The sequence below is a fragment of the Lynx canadensis genome, chromosome X, assembly GCF_007474595.2.
Source record: "Lynx canadensis isolate LIC74 chromosome X, mLynCan4.pri.v2, whole genome shotgun sequence".
NCBI lineage: Eukaryota > Metazoa > Chordata > Mammalia > Carnivora > Felidae > Lynx > Lynx canadensis.
The window spans coordinates 4,754,768-4,776,661 of NC_044321.2; the positions used below are offsets into that span (position 1 = coordinate 4,754,768).

Here is a 21,894-nt window from a genome sequence, read left to right on the forward strand (position 1 = left end):
TCGAGCCCCGCGTCGGGCTCTGTGCTGACAGCTCGGAGCCTGGAGCCTGTTTCGGATTCTGTGTCTCCCTCTCTCTGACCCTCCCCTGTTCATGCTCTGTCTCTCCCTGTCTCAAAAATGAATAAAACGTTAAAAAAAAAAATTAAAAAAAAAAATTCAACTCCCCAAGATAAGGAACAATATAAGACCCATTCACATTTGTTTTCATAATTTAAAGGCCAGCCATTAACACTCGGTGCATCATCAGTAAGTATGTGTTTTGGGTTGTTGCATTTAAGTGAATTACTCGTGTGAATATATAGTAACTTAATTGCCCTTTAAGAACATTTTCTACCAGTTCGTTTGCTTCTCTTTGCTTCTCTGTTTTCCTTCGTAATTTAGTTTTGAACTGGTTTGTTGAGCCATTCATCAAACATTCGTCAAGCATACGTTGTGTTACAGATACTGTGCTGGTACAGGGCTGACAGAGTTGAGCAGAATGGAGTTGTCCCTCATCAGAAATGCCGGTTGTAAGGACAGGGAGGCGGTTGATTTATAATTACAGAGACCTGATCCTGTGCAAGCATGTGAACGCCCAGCTGCAGGGAAGGAAACGCCGCCCTCGGAGAGACCGCCCACGGGAGCACCTGGCAGGAAAGCCCAGGTGGAGACCTGCCTCTCCTTTCCCTGTGCCCAGCGTCCTCCCTCGGCATTTTATCAACTGTGCCATAAAGACGGAGAAAGGGACAGGGTAAGGGGTACTTGTCACACCTCTGCCCCCAGGACAGGACGTCACCTCAGTATTTCTGATCTACCCTCTTCTTCCAGTCTATTCTCCTGTCGTAGGCTCTGGCTCTGGAGTTCTGTCTTGTCCAGTAAGAGAGCGGACGCAGGCTTGGACTGCAAAAGAGGGTAATGTCCAGGAGGAGACAAGAGCCCTGAGGAAGGGTCCTGGCTCTGTTTCTATTGTTATTTTTACAAGCGTGATGGACGTGCACAAAGAGACGATGAAACCGTGAACACTAACTCATGGGCGTGGGGGAAAGGAGGTCTTGAAGGTATGCGGTGTTAGGGGTTTGGGTCAATACAAAACAAAATCCTGGTGCCGGGCAGATGGTTGTTAACGGCAGTCGTGAGGCGCCCGGTCTCTTGGTCTTAGCTGGCCTAGGGGGTGAGACAAATAGAGCACGCTGCCTCAGGGCCAACAAGGCACCTGACTTTTGCTAATTAGCTCCGCTCTGGGCAACCTCGTCTAAAGTCCTCTTTACCTATCGTGGTCCTTTCTTCCTGTGAAGCATATTCTCGCGCAGCTGATTTGAAAGCTCAGCAATCGTGGGCGCCTGGGGGGCTCAGTTGGTTAAGTGTCGGACTCTTGCTGTGGCTCAGGTTTTGATCTCCTGTTTCGTGAGCTCAAGCCCTGCATTGGGCTCTGTGCTGACAGTGCAGAGCCTGCTTGGGATATTCTCTCTCTCTCTCTCTCTCTCTCTCCCCCTCTCCCCCTCTCCCCCTCTCCCTCTCTCCCTCTCCCTCTCTCTCTCTCTCTCTCTCTCTCAGTAAATAAACTTAAAAAAAAAAAAACAGCTTTCTGCTGTTGTACTAAGTTGGGGGGCACTTCTGCCCTGACTACTTATTTTGATTAACTCACCTTGGAAGCCTTCATCCTGAGGCTTCCTGTCCCTATACCTTTTCTGTCCTGGGGGCCCTTTGCCTTATTTGCCTCATCTCGCCTGCCTGATCTTGGAAGCCTTCATCCTGAGGCTTCTGGTTCCTATATGCCTTGTTAACTCATGGCTGCAAGCTCCGGGACCTTCTGAGCTCTTTCCCACACTCTCCGTGTACTGTGATGTCATTTTCCCATCTTGGCGTCTTACCACATGTTAATACCTCTGTGGGACTGGCTCTCATTGCCTGGCAACAGCCTTGTCCTCTCTCCTTTTTGGTAACTCATCACCCCTGTCACCTCCTCCCAGAATCTTGCACACTGTTACTGATTTCAGGGCAGTGTGGCCACACCGTTGGAGTGCATAGCAGTGCCCTTTCCATGGGGGCGTCAGGTCCTAACGGTAGATGATGTTGGCACACGCTCCGTGTCTCGTGGAAGTGGCCCCTCGTTTAGAGAGCACTGCAGAATTCAGAGAAGGGCACTTTTGCAGTCATGGCGCAGAATGTCCCATCCGAACCCAGGGAGAGACACTGGATCCCTTTCCAGGGATCCCTCTCTCTGAGGAAGGACATGAACTCATCGATGAATGAATGCCCCTACGCAGAGGAAGGACGTGAAGTCATCGATGAATGGCAGAGGGAGCCAGCCCTCACGTAAACGTGACTTCAGGGGAACCAGGGCTGAGGAAGACACAACCAGGGGTAGGCGTGACGGCATTTCTTGAGCCCGTGGGTGCAGCAGTGACCGTCTGTGGGTCACTCCCCCATTGCACTCACCCTTTTCTGTTTGCCTTCTTGAGGTACTTAGAACTCACTTTCTACGTCCTGCAGACAAGACAGTGTCACTAACAGACGTACTTCTTCCATTGCGTCTGTTTTCTCTTTACTAGAAATTTGCGGGAAAAACTAATGCCTTGAAAGAGCACTGGGTGAATCCTTTCTAAATGGGAGAATATTGTTCCAAAAATTATTTGAATTATATGTGTAACATACACGTATTCTTTCTTTTGCATGCATATAATAAAAGGCCTTTCTTTGACACCATAAGAACACAAAGTAGACATTCTTAAGTGTGATTTATTTATGATTGGATGCATCTAACAATATATACGTTCTTCTAAACATGGCATAGAAATTAAATATCAAGTTGTGTGGCATAGAAATTAAATATCAAGTTTCTATGAAAGACGTTTTTAAAATATAACACTTATTTATAAGCTTCATTTTATTTAATTAAAATTTTGGGGGGCGCCTGGGTGGCTCAGTCGGTTGAGCGTCTGACTTTAGGTCAGGTTGTGACCTCGCTGTCCATGAGTTCAAGCCCCGTGTCCGGCTCTGGGATGACCGCTCAGAGTCTGCAGCCTGCTTTGGATTCTGTGTCTCCCTCTCTCTGCTTCTCCCCACCTGCTGTCTCTCAAAAATGAATAAACATTAAAAAAATTAAAAAAAAATTTAAGCTTCCTTCTAGTTTAACACATTCCCAATATGTTATACATTTGCATTGACAAATAGGGATGGTGAAGATTCTCCAAGTGTTTCTACTATTGAGTCGGAATTAATTAGACTACTTGTGGTTGATATTCTACATAAGTAGAAGATAGAGCAGGAGACGTTTGAAAATTTGCATACTTAAAAATATATTTTGTTGCAAAGAGGTTTCAATCTTTGATACGGAAGTGGTGGGATTGGGGCACCAAATGCATTACCGAGTCCTAATTTAAAAAAAAAAAAAAAAATGATTTTTGGGAGAGCGCAAGCAGGAAGGGGCACAGAAAGGGGGACAGAGGATTCGAAGTGGGCTTGAATTCAGAAACCTCGAGATGATGACCTGAGCCAAACTTGGTTGCTCAACGGACTGAGCCACCCAGGTGCCCCAAGGTTACAAATATCTTGGAAAGCCCAATGAAACAAGATCTGTGTTTGCTGCCCCGTATACTTTGTTGCGAAACAGCTCTACCCTTGACAGGCCACAGTCGTGGTCCACAGTTCGTACAGGTGGATGGATGGATAGCATCCTTCAAACCGGCCTTCAAATGGTTTTCTTACAGTGGAGGAGATCATTAGGGAAATAACGTCAGTGTCAAGTAAGTGAAATTGTTGAATGATAAGCAGAATGTCCGCGTTCGTGACTTCAGCTTCATTAATTTTACCAAAATGCTGTATTTTAATGCAGACCGCTGTGTTCATTATTGCTGCTGTTAGCAAAAGAAGCACCCTAATTGCTAGAACCTCCAGTTATCTAATCACCTCATTTCAAGAGGACAAACTAAGGATTTCAGTCTCTTTTGGTTTTGCAAAATGCCGCCTTTTCCTGAGCATCTACTTCATTTATTGACCTCCCTTGACGTGCTGGTCCTTCATAAACACCGTCTCGTATAACTTTTACAACAATGGGGAAAGGGAAAACACATATAATGGGTGGAAATTTAGAAAGAAAACCATTTTCCCATATCCACACAGACGCAGAGATTATCAGCCGAGATCCCCGTCAGACCAAAACACCCCTGGTACACAGATCTGTCCTACACGGTTGGAAAAACGAATTAGTAAGTGCTCACGTACAAAAATGAATGAGTAACATAGTAAGCTCTCATTAGGTGCTGAGGATTGTGCTGTTTGGCAACCAAAGGTTTCAGAACCTTGTTTCTTCCTTCAGTTCTCTGGCCGGAATTTGTAACTGGGTGTTTGTATTTAAATACTTAAAACTTTACTGAAAAATGGTAGAAGTCTTTAATGTGACCTATAGATTTGTGTATGGCATTTAGAGAACTTGTTTATATCTGGCAAAGAAGAACAAAAAAAAAAGCAAGTCTGGCAAGTAATTAAAGCTGCCCTTTCTCCATGTATCAATGACAGCAGTAACTCTTTCTGGTTATTTTCCTGGAAGCTGTGTCACAAAGTAGGTTATTATAAAAACGTAATTTCCAGTAGGAGCGATGTATGTCAGTGAGCAAGGTCTTAACTCAGAGAAATCATTTAGGTGATCATTTATCTTTATGCCTTTGTTCTTTGTTTTTTTTTTTTTTAATGTTTATTTATTTTTGAGACAGAGAGAGACACAGCATGAGCAGGGAAGGGGCAGAGAGAGGGGGACACACGGAATGTGAAGCAGGCTCCAGGCTCTGAGCTGTCAGCACAGAGCCCGACGCGGGGCTCGAACTCACGAACTGTGAGATCGTGACCTGAGCTGAAGTCGGACGCTTAACCGACTGAGCCACCCAGGCGCCCCTATGCCTTTGTTCTTTGAATAAACTTTATTTAGTGTTTAGTATATGACAAGGACTGCGCTAGGGATTAGGGGGAAAAAAGATAAACTTTCTGCCCTTAGTTCACTGTTTTTTAAGATTTTTTTTCTCTTGCTGGAATGTCCTTGCACATTTTTTTTTTCTATTTTATTAAGCCCTATTTATTCTTCAAGGCCTAAATCAGGTGCTGCTGCCTCATATCGTTCAGTATTCACCATACCCTCCTCTTTGTTGGTCCATGAGGTGTTGCCATACCCTTTATAAGTTTTTATTTCAGTAGAGATGTAGTTGCTTCCACTGTGGTCAGAGTTCATTGGTAGGAGAGACTGGTGCTTCTTGGTTTTGCTGGCATCTAGTAAGTATAGACTAGTAAGTATAAGAGTTGGGAATCTTTCGTGGGCATGTTTCAGATAATCTAACTGGCTTAAGCAGGAAGAGAATTGCTGGTTAAAATAATCTAGAAGTTTAGAGGTAGGGCTACCTGCAGGTATGGCTGGATCAAGCACTCAGTTTTCATTTTGTTTCATTCCACAGGCAGAGCATCCCCAAGAGGCTGCTGTGACGCCCCCCCCCCCACATCCGCTTAGCCTATCAGTGGAAAAGCTCTTCCTTTACTGTCTTCCTTTCAGACTTAGAAAAAGACTCTGTTTTTATCACATGCATATCCGCATATCTCTGGAACAGTAATTGTGAGCAGCAAATTGTACTACAGATTTCCTGGTATCTGAAAGTGGAAACTCCCTATGAAATCTTTCATTGGCTGAAATGATGTGAGGCACAGAGGCAATTGCCATTAATTTATATAGAAAAAGGATTTGTCAATTCCAAGACCTAAAAAACCTGATATCTTAGGATACATCTCGCTAACAGATGCACAAAATATGTCAAGACAAAGCACAGATGCTCACAGACGTGACTCAGTGAGCATGTGCCATGCAAGAAACGGACAGGTAGATGGAACCGTTCCAAAGTCTGCACTTGCCTGGGCACGCCTCCTTAGGAAGAGGCTGGCAGTTCTACATCGATGTATCCACTGCAGTGTTTGATAAATACCTGTTGAATTAAGCACAAGTAAACGTGCAGGTATGATCTCTATATAAGACAGGGGAAAAATTTATTTACTCCTCGACTAGATAAAGCTGCACAATACATACTCATCTTGTGACTATTCCCCCAAAGAAATAAGAACACAGCTGTGATGTGTGATGCCTTCAAAGGTTAGTTGCAGTGTTAATTATGTTTGTACAGTAGATATTACTTGGCATAAATGTTGTTAAGCCCTGAATTAGCTATAGTATTGTTTGGCTTTTTTTTGAGTTATATGGGATATTTGGGGTGTTGCTCATCAAGTCAGTGTAAATGGAGGGAAATGTTTCCCTGTGATAAATTCCCCTGTAGGAAGGTGTGCGGCTCAGAGCTGTAGCAAGATCTTAATGTTTATTTATTTTTGAGAGGGAGAGATAGAGTGCAAGCAGGGGAGGGGCAGAGAGGGAGACACAGAATCCGAAGCAGGCTCCAGGCTCCCGGCTCCCAGCTGTCCGCATAGACCCCCACCCAGGGCCCGAACTCAAGAACTGTGAGATCATGACCTGAACAGAAGTTGGACGCCTGACTGACTGAGCAACCCAGGCATTCCAAGCAAGATCTTACCTTACACTTAGCCTTAAAGAAATAGATGCTAGCAAATGTTTGTTTTTGACAGCAATGACGAAAATGACAATGCCCTTTCTAACCAAAAACATTTTGCAGAATAGGAAGCAATTCCAAATGTCTTTTCATCTCTAATTTTCAAGCACTTTGAAAAAGCGTATGGTTGCCATTGAGTGAGTGCTCACTGAACATCTTGTATTTTATTTTAAAACCATAAATAGATACACAATTCACAAACTTTCAAAAACATTCTTTACAACGACTTCAAAAATTTCTAGGATAAAAGTGACATCCCCAACTATACAGATGGATTCCCTGTTTGGAAAACTACAAAATGAACCGGTAAAATGGGTCAGCAACCTGAAATGAGGAGCACCTGGGTGGCTCAGTTGGTTAAGCATCCGGCTTCGGCTCGGGTCACCATCTCATGGTTTGTGGGTTCGAGCCCCACATCGGGCTCTGTCGCTGACAGCTCAGAGCCTGAAACCTGCTTCAGATTCTGTCTCCCACTCTCTTTGCTCCTCCCTCACTTGTTCTCTGTCTCTCAAAAGTAAACATTGAGGGGCGCCTGGGTGGCGCAGTCGGTTAAGCGTCCGACTTCAGCTAGGTCACGATCTCACGGTCCGTGAGTTCGAGCCCCGCGTCGGGCTCTGGGCTGATGGCTCAGAGCCTGGAGCCTGTTTCCGATTCTGTGTCTCCCTCTCTCTCTGCCCCTCCCCCGTTCATGCTCTGTCTCTCTCTGTCCCAAAAATAAATAAACGTTGAAAAAAAAAATTAAAAAAAAAAAAAGTAAACATTGAAAAAAATTTATAAAAAAAAAATCTGAAATGGAAGTCAAAGTGAAATTTTGAAAGGACCCAGCCTGACACGTAAAAGACAGTTGTAAGTTCAAAATCTCCTATTATAGTTTGGATTTTCAGCACACATGCCACAGAGCAGGAACTAGTAAAATGTGGGAGCACGATGGGGTAGTATTTGTTGAATTATATGGACTGATGCAGTTTTCCGTGCAGGGGAAAAACATCCCCGAGTTCTGATGAACTGTCCTAGATCCCTGTGGGCATACGTACTTAAAATAATGAAAACACAAAATCCATTCTCTTCGTAGGAAAGATGGCAAGTTCAGGTCACTCCAACAACATCCCATCACCTAGGGAAGTCTGCCTCCCGTGTGCTGGCCTCATACTTGTTTTGTGTTTGTAAATTTCTCATGGAAGGCAATTAGCTGTACCTGTGTTGTCGTTTTAAGCACCAGGCTTTCTTTCCAGTACCTTATTCTCTCTCTCTTCACCTTGGAGTACATTATCCCACTCTTAGCATACTTTGAAAGTGCCATATTAAGAAAGTAAGCTTTTTATAGTGTAGTCCTTGAGTAGCTGCAGATTCACATCTCAAAAAGCAACTATAAATGTAGAACACACTCCATATGGACCATCAATTTAAGGGTCTTCAAAAGACTTTGTAACTCTGAAGTGTAATTTTCCTTTAACTTTATGTACATATACTCCAAATTTTATTTATTTAATTCAATTTTGATTAAAAAACTTGGGGCACTGGGTAACTCAGATGGTTAAGCGTCCGACTTCGGCTCAGGTCGTGATCTCACAGTTTGTGGGTTCGAGCCCCACGTCGGGCTCTTTGCTGACAGCTCGGAGCCTGGAGCCTGCTTCAGATTCTGTGTCTCCCCCTCTCTCTGCCCCTCCCCTTCTCTCTCTCTCTCTCTCTCTCTCTGAAAAATAATATTAAAAAAATAAAAAAAATAAACTTAATTGTGGTACAGTTAACATACAGTGTTCTGGATTAACTTCAGGTGCACCATACAGTGATTCAATAGCTATTCCGTACATTACCCAGTGGTCATCATGATAACTGTTCTTCATACCCTTCACTTATTTCCCCCATCCCTCTACCCACTGCCCCTCTGGTGACCACCTGTTTGTTCTCTGTATGTAAGAATCTTTTTCTTACTTTGTCTCTTTTTCTTTGTTCATTTGTTTTGTTACCTTTTTTTTTTTTTTTTTTAAAGTTTATTTATATTTGAGAGAGAGAGACAGGGCAAGTGGCAGAGGCGCAGAGAGAGAGAGAGAGAGAGAGAGAGAGAGAGAGAGAGAATATCCCAAGCGGGTCCTGCACTGCCAGTACAGAGCCGGGTGACGGGCTCAACCTTATGAAACCGGGAGATCATGACCTAAGCCGAAACAAAGAGTTGAACACTTAACCCACTGAGCCACCCAGGCGCCCCTGTTTTGTCGCTTAACTTCGACATAGAATGAAATCATATAGTGTTTGTCTTTCTATGACTTACTTCATTTGGAATTATATTCTGCAGATTCATCTTTGTTGTTGCAAATGGCAAGATTTCATTCTTTTTTGTAGGTGAGTGCTATTTCATTGTATATAGAGCACGTCTTCTTGCCCATTCACCTGTCGGCGGACCTTGGGCTGCTTCCGTAATTTGCCAGTTATATATAGTACTGCCATAAACATAGGGGTGCGTATGTCTTTTTGAATTAATGTTTTTGTATTTTTTTACAGGTTAGTCTTAAAAGTAATCTTTATACTCAGCATGGAACTCAAACTCACAACCTTGTTTGTATTCTTTGGGTAAATACCCTGTAGTGGGATTATCGCATCATATAGCAATTGTATTTTTAATTTTTAAAAAATGTTTATATTTGAGAGAGAGAGAGAGTGCACGTGAAGGGGGGAGGGGGACACAGAATCGGAAACCAGCTCCAGGCTCTAAGCTGTCAGCACAGAGCCTGGTGCAGTACTTGAACTCACTTGCTCTCACATCATGACCTGAACTGAAGTCGGAGATTTAACTGACTGAGCCACCCAGGCGCCCCTCTATTTTTGATTTTTTTGAAGAACTTCCAGAATGTGTTTCACAGTGGTTGCACCAGTTTGTGTTCCCACCAATGGTGCACAGGGGTTCCCTTTTCTCCATACTCTTGCCAACAGTGGTTGTTTGTTGTGTTTTCCTTTTAGTCATTCTGACAGATGTGAAGTAATATTTCATTGTGGTTTTGATTTGTATTTCCCTGATGATGAGTGAGGTTGAGCATCTTATGTGTCGGTTGGCCGTCTGGATGTCTTCTTTGGAATAATGTCTATTCAGGTTCTCTGCCCGTTTTTTAATTGGATTATTTGGGGGTTTTTTTGGTCTGTGTTTGAGTTGTGTAAGTTCTTTACATGTATTTTGGATACTAACCCTTTATTAGGGATGTCATTTGCAAATATCTTCTCCCATTGGGTATGTTGTCTTTTACTTTTGTTGGTTGTTTCCTTGCTGTGCAGAACCTGTTTATTTTTATTTTTATTTTTATTTTTTTAATGTTTGCTTATTTTTGAGAGAGACAGTGCACGCATGTGCACGAGCAGGGGGCGGGGGGCAGAGAGGGAGAAAGAGGTTCCAAAGAGGGCTCCGAAGTGACGGCAGAGAGCTGGATGTAGGGCTGAAACCTACGAATCCAGAGATCACAACCTGTTGTACTCTCAAGAGACTGAGCCACCCACATGCCCCTGAAGGTTTTTATTTTGATGTAGTCTCAATACTTTAATTTTGCTTTTTTTCCCATCGCCTCAGGAGACATATCTAGAAAAATGTTCCTACGGCCAAAGTCAGAGGTATTAGCACCTGTGCTATGTTCTAGGATTTTTATGGATTCAGCTCTCACATTTGGGTTCTTAATCCGTTTTGAGTTTATTTTTGTGTGTGGTGTAGGAAAGTGGTCTGGTTTCATTCGTTTGTATGTTGCTGTCCAGTTTTCCCAGCACCATTTGTTGAAGAGACTTCTTCTCATTGTGTATTCTTGCCTCCTTTGTCAAAGATTAACCGACCATATAATGTGGGTTTATTTCTGGGCTCTTTATTGTGTTCTGTTGACCCATGTGTCTGTTTTTGTGCCAGTACCATACTACTTGCATTAATACAGTTTTGTACTTTATCTTGAAAGCTGGGATTTGGATAACCTCCAGTTTTTTTCTTTTTCAAGATTGCTTTGGCTGTTTGGGGTGTTCTGTGCTTTCATACAAACTATTTATGTCTTTTCATTGGAGGCTTTAGTCCATTTACTTTCAAAGTAATTATTGATAGATATCCATTTATTGTCATTTGTTACTTGTTTACGGTTTTTGTAGTTCTCTACCCCTTTCTTTGACTCTTTCCTCTCACATTTTTCTGGCTTTCTTTAGTGATATACTTCTTTTTATTTTTTGCATGTCTATTACTGATTTTTTGATTTGTGGTTACCATTAGGTTTGTATATGACATACATATAGCACTCTGTTAAGTTGGTTTGGTTAAGTTTGGACCCATTCTAAAAGGACTTAATTTTTACTCCCTCTCCCAATTTAGGTATGTACTGTCATACTTTTCATCAATTTATTTTTTTGGATGTAAAAAATACTTGTACATTCTACTTTTCTTACTTCCTATCGGTTTTCCTTTCCACTCAAAGACTCCTCTTTAACATTTCTTGTAGGGCTGGTTTAGTGGCGATGAATTCCTTTAACTTTTGTCTGGGAAACCCTGTATCTCTCCTTCTATTCTGAGTGAGAGCCTTGCTGGATAGAGTATTCTTGGTTGCAGGTTTTTGTTTGTTTGTGTTTTGTTTTTCTTTTTAGCCCTTTGAATATATCCTGCTATTCCCTTCTGGCCTGCAGTTTCTGCTCAAAAATCAGCCAATAACCTTATGGGGTTTCCCTTGTAGGTATCTGCTTTCTTTTCTCTTGCTGCTTGAAAATTCTCTATCAGTACTGTTTGCCTTTTTAATTACTTGTGTCTTGGTGTGAACTGCTTTGGGTAGATTTTTTTAAAAATTTCTTTTAGTGTTTATTTATTTTTGAGAGAGAGAGAGAGAGAGAGAGAGAGAGAGCGCGAGCAGGACAGGAGCAGAGAGAGGGAGACACAGAATCGGAAGCAGGCTCCAGGCTCCCAGCTGAGCTGTCAGGATAGACCCCGACGCAGGGCTCAAACTCACAGAGTGTGAGATCATGACCTGAACTGAAGTCGGATGCCTAACCAATGGAACCACCCAGGCACTCCACACCTTGGGTACTTTTTGACAGGAGTTCTCTATTATTTTTTCTCTCTCCTGTTCAGCTTGGTTGCTTTCCATTACTCTGTCCTACAGGTTGCTGATTCGTTCTTCTGCTTCTTCTGATTTACTATTTATTCCCTCTAGTGTCCTTTTAATTTCAGTTACTGAGTTCTTCATCCCTGAATGGTTCTTTTTATTCAAACTTTATTTATTTATTTTTCATGTACTTCAAATTTTAGGAAATTAGTTCAAATCCAAAGGTGACCATATATTTCTTCTTCCGTTTTAGGAAAAAATTGGATTTTTCAGTGTATAGAAACATTCATAAAGGGTGCCTGGGTGGCTCAGTCAGTTAAGCGTCCGACTTCAGCTCAGGTCATGATCTCGCAGTTTGTGAGTTCGAGCCCCGCGTCGGCCTCTGTGCTGACAGCTCAGAGCCTGGAGCCTGCTTCGGATTCTGTGTGTGTGTCTCTCTCTGTCCCTCCCATGCTCATGCTCTGTCTCTCTGTATCTCTCAATAATAAATAAACATTAAAAAAAATAAATAAGAAACATTCATAAGATAATGTTTACATGTGATTAAGCTTAATTTCACCATTCTGTGAGCACAAATATTTAAGTTCGTTTTCTTTATGTTATAAAGAAAAAGAAAATAACATTTTTGCTTAATTTTTAGAAGATAAATACTTTTGTAACAAAGTAGTCAAGCACATCAGCGACCACACTTTTACAGTACTTAAATTAATACCCACCCAGGCTATATTTTCATTACGTGTTTGCATGTAATTATTGAAATCATGGAATGTTTCCATTATTTACATGTATTCCTGATATTTGGTTCGTGCCTCTTATTTTCTTTACTAGAATCGTAAATCATTGTGGTACCTTGTGCAACACAAAAACCCTCTGAATGTATTTTTTATTAGCTTTGTATTTTATGTCGTTAAGGGAAAACATAAGTGCTGTCCAATTTATATTTGTGTTTATTTATTTAACACACTCTCGCATAGTGTTTGCACTTCGCCTCTCTCAAGCAACTTAGGAATACCAATGCAGGTAATATTCCTAAGAACGCCGTGAGTGAGTCCCTACAGGGGCACCCGCCTTTTAAGGCTGGCTGACCAGCAGAAGGAGGCTCACTTTCTTGAGATAGCACTGACCATTAGCAGAGCCAGGATTCATTTGTCGACCGTGTTACCGTGCTGCTTCCCCAGTACCAGAGTCAAGGGTACATGTCCACTCACAGGTGTTCACAGTAGGCATTTTCACAAAGACATTCCATGAACAGAGTGAGAAGTGAAGGTAGCTGTCCAGCCGTACTTTCCCCGGATCTTTAAAGGCTCATCCTGCACCCAGCGAGGAAATGGGGATTCTCATGACTTAGACTTGGGGCCTCCTCCCTTCTCTCTCTGCATGTTCAAACTAGGAGGCACCATCATGCCTAAATCTTCAGCGCAGCCTCTGGGCTGTGGCCTCCTCGTCAGGTGACGTGATGATCTGAGGACTACTAATTTTGATAGGCTCCCCATAGATGCAGGGAAATGGGGATATAATTTAGGGCAAGTCCCTGCCTGTGCAAAGGGGGAAAGCCCATCCCACCCACCAGCACCGTTGAAGACTGGGAGAAGGAAAGCGGGACAATGACATAGGAAATCAGCATGCGAGGGGCGCTTGGATGGCTTAGTCGCTTAAGCGTCCAACTCTTGATTTCAGCTCAGGTCATGATCTCACGGTTTGTGAGTTCGAGCCCCTCTTTGGGCTCTGTGCTGACACCACAGAGCCTGCTTGGTGTTACGTCTCCCCCTCTCTCTGCATCTCCTCTGCTTGTTCTCTATATGTCTCTCAGAATAAATTAAAAAAAAAAAAAGGAAAGAAAATCAGCATACTAATTCCTGGCATCCGTATTATTAGGAAAGGACAAGCAAGCAAATGTCTCCCAGGGAAGCCTAATGTGTAGCCAGGGTTGAAAACCTGGAGACGTTCCCAATTTAGCCAGTGTGGGACCGGAGCCATAAGGAAGGTTTGGCACAAGGAGGTACCTGAATAGAGAGCCTGAGCTAAAATAAGCCTGGCGTGGTGATCAGAAAGCCTAGAAGCTTCCGTTTAGCCTGATGAGCAGTCACAGAAGGGCTAGGAGAATCAGGACCAGCCTGAGATTGGGATGCAGAGTCCTGGTGGCCTTTGAGAACCAGGACAAAAACCAGCATCGTGACCCTACTATCAGGAACAAAATTAACGCTCCACAATGCCAGAGGACAGCTCAGTGAACCCCAGACCAGGAAGCAAACCGTGGCAGCAAAGACCAAGGCAGAGCCTGCCACTCGATCAGAACTTCCGTCTGTATTTGCACCAAAAAGTCCCAGGAACAGGCTGGATACAATTTGCAGGGTCCAATGCGGGAGGAAAACACAAGAACTCTTGTTCAAAAAGAAGAGGGGAAGTGCCATTCAAAACCTTTTCCATATCTCCATGGTCTACCTCTCTCATCTCGTCATAGAGTATATTGTTTGCTATTTCGTGTCTTTCTAAATGAAGGAAAACTAAAATTTTAAGTTACCGGCACGAATTTTATTATTCGTGTTGACATCGCATAATGCCCAGTGCTGTTAGTTTACAGCCTGCTTCGGATGCTTTGGCCCCCCCGCCCCGACACCTCCCCCACTTTTGCTGTCTCTCTCTTAAAAAACATTAAAAAAAGGGGTGCCTGGTTGGCTCAGTTGGTAGAGCATGTGACTCTTGATCTTGGGGTTGTAAGTTCAAGCCCCACGTTGGGTGTAGATGTTACTTAAGAATAAAACATTTTTTAAAGCATTTTTTTTTTTTATTTTGAGAGAGAGAGAGAGAGAGAGCGCGCGCGCACATTGGCGAACAGGGGAGTGACAGAATCTCAAGTGGGACTCCATCTCATGGACGATGAGATTATGACCTGAGCTGAAACCAAGGGTCAGACGCTCAACCTGTTGACTTACCTAGGGGCCCCAAAAATAAGATCTTAAAAAAAAAATCTTAAGCAAACACAAGTTGAAAGATAAAATTATTATGAATTTCAGAATGGTGATCTTTAAATGTGGGTCCTTCTGGGCCTGGGGCCCATCAAGTAAGTCTTGCTCAGAAATACTCTTCTGTATACTCAGATGTTATCTTCGAAGAAGAGGGGAGAGAAGACATTTTCTGCTACCCCTGAAATGAGACTGTCTTGATTATTGGATCCTACTTATAAATTGAAAGGCTGAAATAATTACCTCTTAAAAATTATCTGTTCCCGAGATTCACTGCATTAGTTAAGATCCCATTGGTTGCTGAGAGAAAAAGTGAAAGTCATTATATATGTTAAAAAAATTATTTTTAGAATAGGGACCCAGGGAGGGGCTCTGGTTGGCTCAGCTGGTTAAGCATCCGACTTTGGCTCAGGTCATGATCTCACATTTGGTGAATTCAAGCCCCGCGTCAGGCTCTATGCTGACAGCTCAGAGCCTGGAGCCTGCTTCAGAGTCTGTGTGTGTGTGTGTCTCTCTCTCTCTCTCTCTCTCTCTCTTTTTCTCTCTCCCCCTCTCCCTCTCCCCCTCCCCCTCCCCCTCCCCCTCCCCCTCCCCTGCTCCTGCTGTGTTTCCCTCTCTGTTTGAAAAATAAATAAACATTGAAAAAAAATTAAGAATATGAAGCTAGGGAAAGATGGAAATGTAGAGGATGGACACTAGGAAGGGAAATCCCTCAGACACCACGCCTCTGCTTTGGATTGCCAGGTTCTTGTGGATTCACATCGGCATGTTTTATTTTCTTTTGTCTCAGGAGATCCACTTTCTTTGTTTCTCAAGGTGCACGTGGCCGGATGTGGGAGCCCCTCAGTTGGGAAGTTTACGTTGCCTCAGTCCCAGCAGACGGCACTAAGGATAGCTGTTCTTCTGGTGGAGAGAACCTATGATTGGTCAGCTATACATCTGGATCCGTCTCTGGTCCAACCACTGATCACTGATGAGGGTAGGTACCGAGGTCGGGAAGCTCCTGGGCTGGACAAGCGCTCCTGAAATTTTGTACGGTGCCCTTTGTAGTTGATTAAATGTTCTGTGCATGAAAATAGTAAGCGTTAATAACAACCAGCTAACATACTATGTACCCATACTATGTGCCAGACTCTTTGCTGACCGTATATTCCCCATCTCAGTCCCCACAATAAATGCTCAGGAGGACATAGAGTGGTCTCACAGACCCACTAAGACACTTTTCCCAGATGATCTGGACAATAAGCAAAGGAAAGAAACCCAGGTTCATCGGTGCTCAGGGCTATATCGTTAACCGTTTCCCTGGAACCTAATAAACAAAGGCTGGTCTTAGTGTATACTCTGTTGAAAAAAACTGTCATCACTCTTACAGTTTCCTTTTCCCCGTGGTTATACGTTGGCTGCTATCAAAGAGCTGAGGACACTTGTGATCCTTGATTTTGTTCAAGGAACTCAGTTAAAGTGATGGTAGCAATTAAGCAGAGCAGATTCTCAGAAATCGTTGCCCTTAGTTAATGAGGGACTTTCAGAAGAGTGGTCGTATATCCTCCAAGAGGATGTGCATAATAAAAATTGATGTCAGGTGGATCCGGCCTGCGTGCGGAAATAGGCTTCCCGGAATGTTCAGGATGAGTTTGGTTTTCTGTAAGTATTTGCAGACTGCCCCCTGCTGGCTGATGGAGGGGGACATTGCCCACCCCAGAAGGGTGTGAATGCCAGCAAGAAACCATGGGTCCAAGGTGGCCTCAGTTTCATGTGGCCTCCGTCCAGGTGGAAACGGCTGAGTCTCCCCGTATTTTATGCCCCACGTCACCTCCACAGAGGAGTGAGAAACGGTTCACAGCAGTTTGTTGGTTTTTAATCATCTCCTTGCTGCGTCACAAGGGCTACTTTTGTTGCTTACCAGAGTCAGTGACTGAAATCTCGGTACAAAATTAACTTTGTAAACATCAGAAAGCAGTTCAGGTAGATTAGTGGTCATTTTTGTCCCCCTCATCTCTTGCCTTTCTCACCTGTAACCTGCAGGGTACTTACTGATTTGAAATGTAGATGAACTAGGTTCTGTCCCCAATAAAATCCAGATGGTTATATAGTTACTTGTTTACACTGGTTTCAGTATTTATTAATTTTTAAAATTTTATTTTCCTCTTGTACTTCATAGCTGTGTCTGTATTCTGAGGCTGGTGAATTTTCTTTTCCTTTTTTTTTTTATTTTAGAGGGAGAGAGTGTGCCCATGTGTGCATGGGTGTAAGCATGCATGGGGGAGGGGGAGAGGGAGGAAGAGGGAATCCCAAGCAGGCTCTATGCAAAGTGCAGAACCCAGTACGGAGCTCGATCCATGACCCTGGGATCATGACCTGAGCTGAAATCAAGAATCAGATGCTCGGGGCGCCTGGGTGGCGCAGTTGGTTAAGCGTCCGACTTCAGCCAGGTCACGATCTCGCGGTCCGTGAGTTCGAGCCCCGCGTCGGGCTCTGGGCTGATGGCTCAGAGCCTGGAGCCTGTTTCCGATTCTGTGTCTCCCTCTCTCTCTGCCCTTCCCCCGTTCATGCTCTGTCTCTGTCTGAAAAATAAATGTTGAAAAAAAAAATTAAAAAAAAAAAAAAGAATCAGATGCTCAACCAGCTGAGCCATCCAGGTGCCCCTTAATGTTTATTTTTATTTAAAATGTTTACTGAGGTGCCACCTAGCTACTACTGTATTAAGTCCACTTTAGGAATTATTATTATTTTTTTGTGTGTGAAGAAAGTTAACTTTAAAATTTTTTAATTTTTTTACATTTATTTATTTTTGATAGGCAGAGAGAGACAGAGCACAAGTGGGGGAGGGGCAGAGACAGAGGGAGGCAGAGAATCCGAAGCAGGCTCCAGCCTCCAAGCTGTCAGCACAGAGCCCTCTGCGGGGCTTGACCTCACAGACCGCGAGATCATGACCTGAGCCGAAGTCGGACGCTTAACCGACTGAGCCACCCAGGTGCCCCGAAGAAAGTTAACTTTAAAAAATGATTGAAAGGTGGGGCACCTGGCTGGCTCAGTCAGAAGAGCACACGAGTCTTGATCTCAGGATTGTGACTTTGAGCCCTGTGTTGGGGGCGTAGAGATTACTTACATACATACTTACATACACGAATGCTTTAAAAAATAAAAAATAGGCATAACAATTTCTGTATTGGCTAGTACAATTATTCAATAGCTCTCATAGTTAGAGCTAATACAAAATATCTAGGACTTGAAAACTGGCGGTGAAACTGCTTGTGTGCACACACAAATGCACTCAAGTCCTATTAGAATTTCATTTAGAATAAATTAGTTTAGGATTTAGTATAAAATATTTTTCTAATTTCTAAAGAAGCACATTTTCATTATAGAAAATTCAGAGATTACACATACAGATTTAGAGACATAGTGACTACATGTAAAAGTAAGGTGTGATCTATATATCACATGTATACATGAATGTTGTGTATAATTTACTTCCTAGAGATTCCTATCTCAAATTTGAATACAGAACATTGTATAAAAGGCCATTAGTATGAGATAACCTAGCCAAATAACTGACAGTAATTTAAATGATCATGTAGTGAATGAGCTAATACGATTAAAGGTGTGTAAGACTCCTGTTTCCATATGTGGCTTCCAACATCTAATCAGTAACCCAGACTGCTGAAGATGATGTTAGCATATACAAGTGCCCACTCATGAATGAGAACAGAACACAGGTTAGGTATTGATGTTTAATTAGCTGCTAGGCTTTTTTACCACCTAGGTAACCTCTCCCCACAAATTTTAACAACCTAGCTGTTTGAGCTTAGGTCTTAATGAATTTATAAATTGTGACATGCCATGAGCCTTGATGCTAGAAGTTTAAATGCGTGAAGACAAGGACATGTATAATGTAATATAGTAGGTTTGTTTAAACACACCCCTTAGAGCTCATCCCTTCAAGTGTTTTGTCCCACGTAGTTGCGTTCAGAGGTTATGAATTGTCTCCGCAATGCGTGAATGTAGTCATTCAGCGATATTGATGGAGTGCTGTGTGTGGACGTAATTGTGGGTGAGACAGGCAGACTGCACTGTCATGATGGACAGAGATGACTCCTGGCCAGTCTGAGACAGGAGTGTAAGTCCTGCATGGAAGGTGGCCCAGGGTGATAGAGACTCCCGCCCAACCCCGTCCCTGGGGTCAGGTCGATGGAAAGACACATGACTTCTCAGCTGAATACCGGTCACTGAAATTCCAAGGTGGTGTGGGGCCTTTAGAGACTGCCTTTAGAGACTTGTCATAGCCAAGGCTTCAGTTAGCACTGTGGTTGACTGTGGCTTCAGTAGACTGTTCAAGTCAGACCTTTGACCTGTGGTTTTATTTTTATTTATTTTTAATGTTTATTTTTGAGACAGATTGAGAGAGACAAAGAGTGAGCAGGGGAGGGGCCGAGAGAGAGGGAGACACAGAATCGGAAGCAGGCTCCAGGCTCTGAGCTGTCAGCACGAGCGCCACGCGGGGCTTGAACTCACGAGCCGTGACATCATGACCTGAGCTGAAGTGGGATGCGTAACCGACGGCGCCACCCCGGCGCCCCGAGTCAGACCTTTGAAAAGCCCCAGGATTTAGCGGAGGGCATCACAGTACGTACTCAGCGACCGCTTACTGATGATCGACCGCAGGAAGTCTGATGAAATGGTGCTGGCACGACTGAAAAATCCTTGTTCTGCTCTAAACCCAGATGGGTCTAAGCGCTAGGATGGCTTTGCTTGTCTGGCTTGCTAATTCGTTATCTCCATCCCAGCAGCTCTTCAGCAGTTCGAACAAGAGAGGCCAGGCAGCCAAGGCGTACTGAGCGTGTGTCGTGCCCTCGGGGTGAGTAGTTTGACAAGGACCGTATGTATTTCCATCTTAAAACTGGGATACGTTTGTCTCAGTCATATCCATTCGATTTAAAATTACTCAGTTTGCATGTGGATTGACGCACTCATGGACCACACGTTTAATTGATGGGAGTTAAGATGAGTCAGCACTTCTTTTTCCTGGTTCGTGCTGACAGTTCAAATCCAGGCTCTACCACTTAGAGCTGTGTGACCTTGGGAAGGTTACTTGACATCTCTGTTCCTCATTTCCTAATCTATACATGATGGATAATGATTACACCCAAATTATAGAATGCGTCTGAGGCTAAATGACTTAATGCAGGTAAGGAGCACAGAATACTGTTTGTCACATAGTGAGAACTGTATAATTACTGTATTGTCACTATCCTAAAACATAAAACATTAACATAAAAAACATGTAATTCAGCAGAGAAGATAGTCTATAAAGTAGTTGTTAATATATACAAGGTGATGATTAGACTTAAAATTCTAAACATATCTGAATCCAAATGAGTCCATATTGCAAAGAACAGAGAACCCTGTCACATGGTACTGATTTTATTGTTCCTAACCGTGATGGTATTAATATGAAGAATATTTAGATTATTAAGTCAAACTAATATTTAGTTGATCATCTATCACGAAGGTTTCCATTATTTTCGATGTTTTAAATATGTTGAAAAACATGAATTACAACAATGAGGATGAAATTAAATGGTGAAAATGGAAATGTAGTCATTTAGAATAGTTTTTCTGTCTTCAGATGAAAAATAGATCCTGGAGGAAGCTAGGTCCTCGGAACTGAATACGTTTTAAAATCTAATTTGTTTTTCTTGCATTTTGTAGATGTGGAATTGTTAAAATGTTCATATCTTTGAGCTAATGTGGCATAACAAATTTAATTTGCAAAACAAAGATGACGTGTCTAGAACATGATCCATAATCACTTTTTTCCCTCTTTCAGCTTCACGTTGTAGGGGCTCCGTTAGATAGACTACTCAAGCATATTTTGTGACTCTGTAGAAATTTCCAAATAAATAAAGTCTTGGAAAATCATAAAAGAGTAGCATTTTGGAACAAAACAGTCGCTCATAATTTATCCTTTTCACCGTTTCTAAGTTGTGTCGAGTTGTTGGAATGTCTGGGGTGCTCTGGGCTCGTAATTCACTGGGAAGCCTTCGTGCCACGGTGATCGGATCCGTGGGAAGGGAGGGGGGAGTTGGGAGCGGATTGGGTGGTGAGAACCACACGTGGCATTTGCCCCCCAAGACAGGGTGGGCTGACGGGAGGGCTGCCTGCAGCGTGGTAGCTCCTGGGGCCGCCGTGGCCGCCCCCGCATACCCACCACTGTGCTCCACCCTTGGCTGGCGGCTTCCCCAGCACGAGCCGGGCCTTCCTTTCAACACCGCGGCAAGTCTGGAGGTGCTGCGGTTGGAGGCTGCCAGCCAGTGCTCCACTTGCAGTGGGTCTCGGTTCATTCTGGAAGGCGGATTGGAGCGGCACGTCTGGTCACTGCTTCTAAATCCAGCTTAGCATCTGCGTGCGGTCTCATCACACCTTCGCCGTGTCACACAGAGATGGCCAGACTTCAATATCGGTGCACTTCTGGGGTGTCTGGTTTCTTAGAGCGTCATCTTCGAAGGTCGTTCACGCTTCCTGTTGCTGCTTTTGGCAGAGTGTGTGGGAAGGGGGTAAAGAGTAGCTCAAAGGGTTTTATTATAATTGAGTTTGTCTATTTAAAGGGCCATTTACTCTGCCAGTCGCAGGGATTATTATTATTAGCTCTAGTGGTAGTGGTAATTATGGTAGGAAAAGCAGGGGAGGGGGAGAGAGGAAAGGAATCTAATAGCCATCCTAATGCCATTAATATTTATTGGGCCCACTGCTAAGGCCTGCCATGTAGAATGTCGTGCAGTACTTGCGTCGGCATCACAAACAGCGTGTCAGTATGGTTCTCAGGTTGGAGATGACGTACAGAGGGGTTGCGTGACTCGTCCCAGCTCGCGGAGCTAGTAAACGATACAGGTAGATGCAGACCTCTGCGGTAGGCATCCTTCATACCCTCTCCCATCTGTGTCCTTATAACCAGGACCTGGGCTTGATTATTCCGTATGCTCATCTTGTGATATAACTTGTCACTATGGGTTTGATCTTTTTAGCCTCGATATCCTCATCTACGGAAACTCCCTAATAACGATAACCAATCTTTCTCGCAAGCATAATGTGGGGGGGGGGGGAAGATGTTGTTGACAAACTGTTTTGTAAACTATAAACCCTTCATCGATAAATGTTAGCATCTTACTGGTGTTAAGTATTTTGTGTTCTAGAAGTGAGACTAGGATGCAGTTATAAAATGTTGACAACAGCAAATGCTGTCAATTCATTCTCAGGAGTTGTGATCCCAGGATGTTGGATGTGGAGGTTATCCAGTCCACAAGTGCTCAATCA

At 43.4% G+C, this 21,894-nt stretch overlaps 1 long non-coding RNA gene across 2 annotated transcripts in view; it reads left to right on the plus strand.

Annotated features, from left to right (window-relative positions):
- LOC116737896 overlaps positions 1-21,894 on the plus strand; it is a 318,405-nt gene that overhangs the window by 1,964 nt on the left and 294,547 nt on the right. Inside the window, exons 2-4 of one of the 2 annotated variants that reach the window (XR_004343217.1) lie at positions 14,966-14,968; positions 15,397-15,559; positions 19,371-19,438. This is a non-coding gene — a long non-coding RNA (uncharacterized LOC116737896). The remainder of the gene's footprint in view (positions 1-14,965; positions 14,969-15,396; positions 15,560-19,370; positions 19,439-21,894) is intronic. The other variant, XR_004343218.1, reaches the window with a different exon arrangement.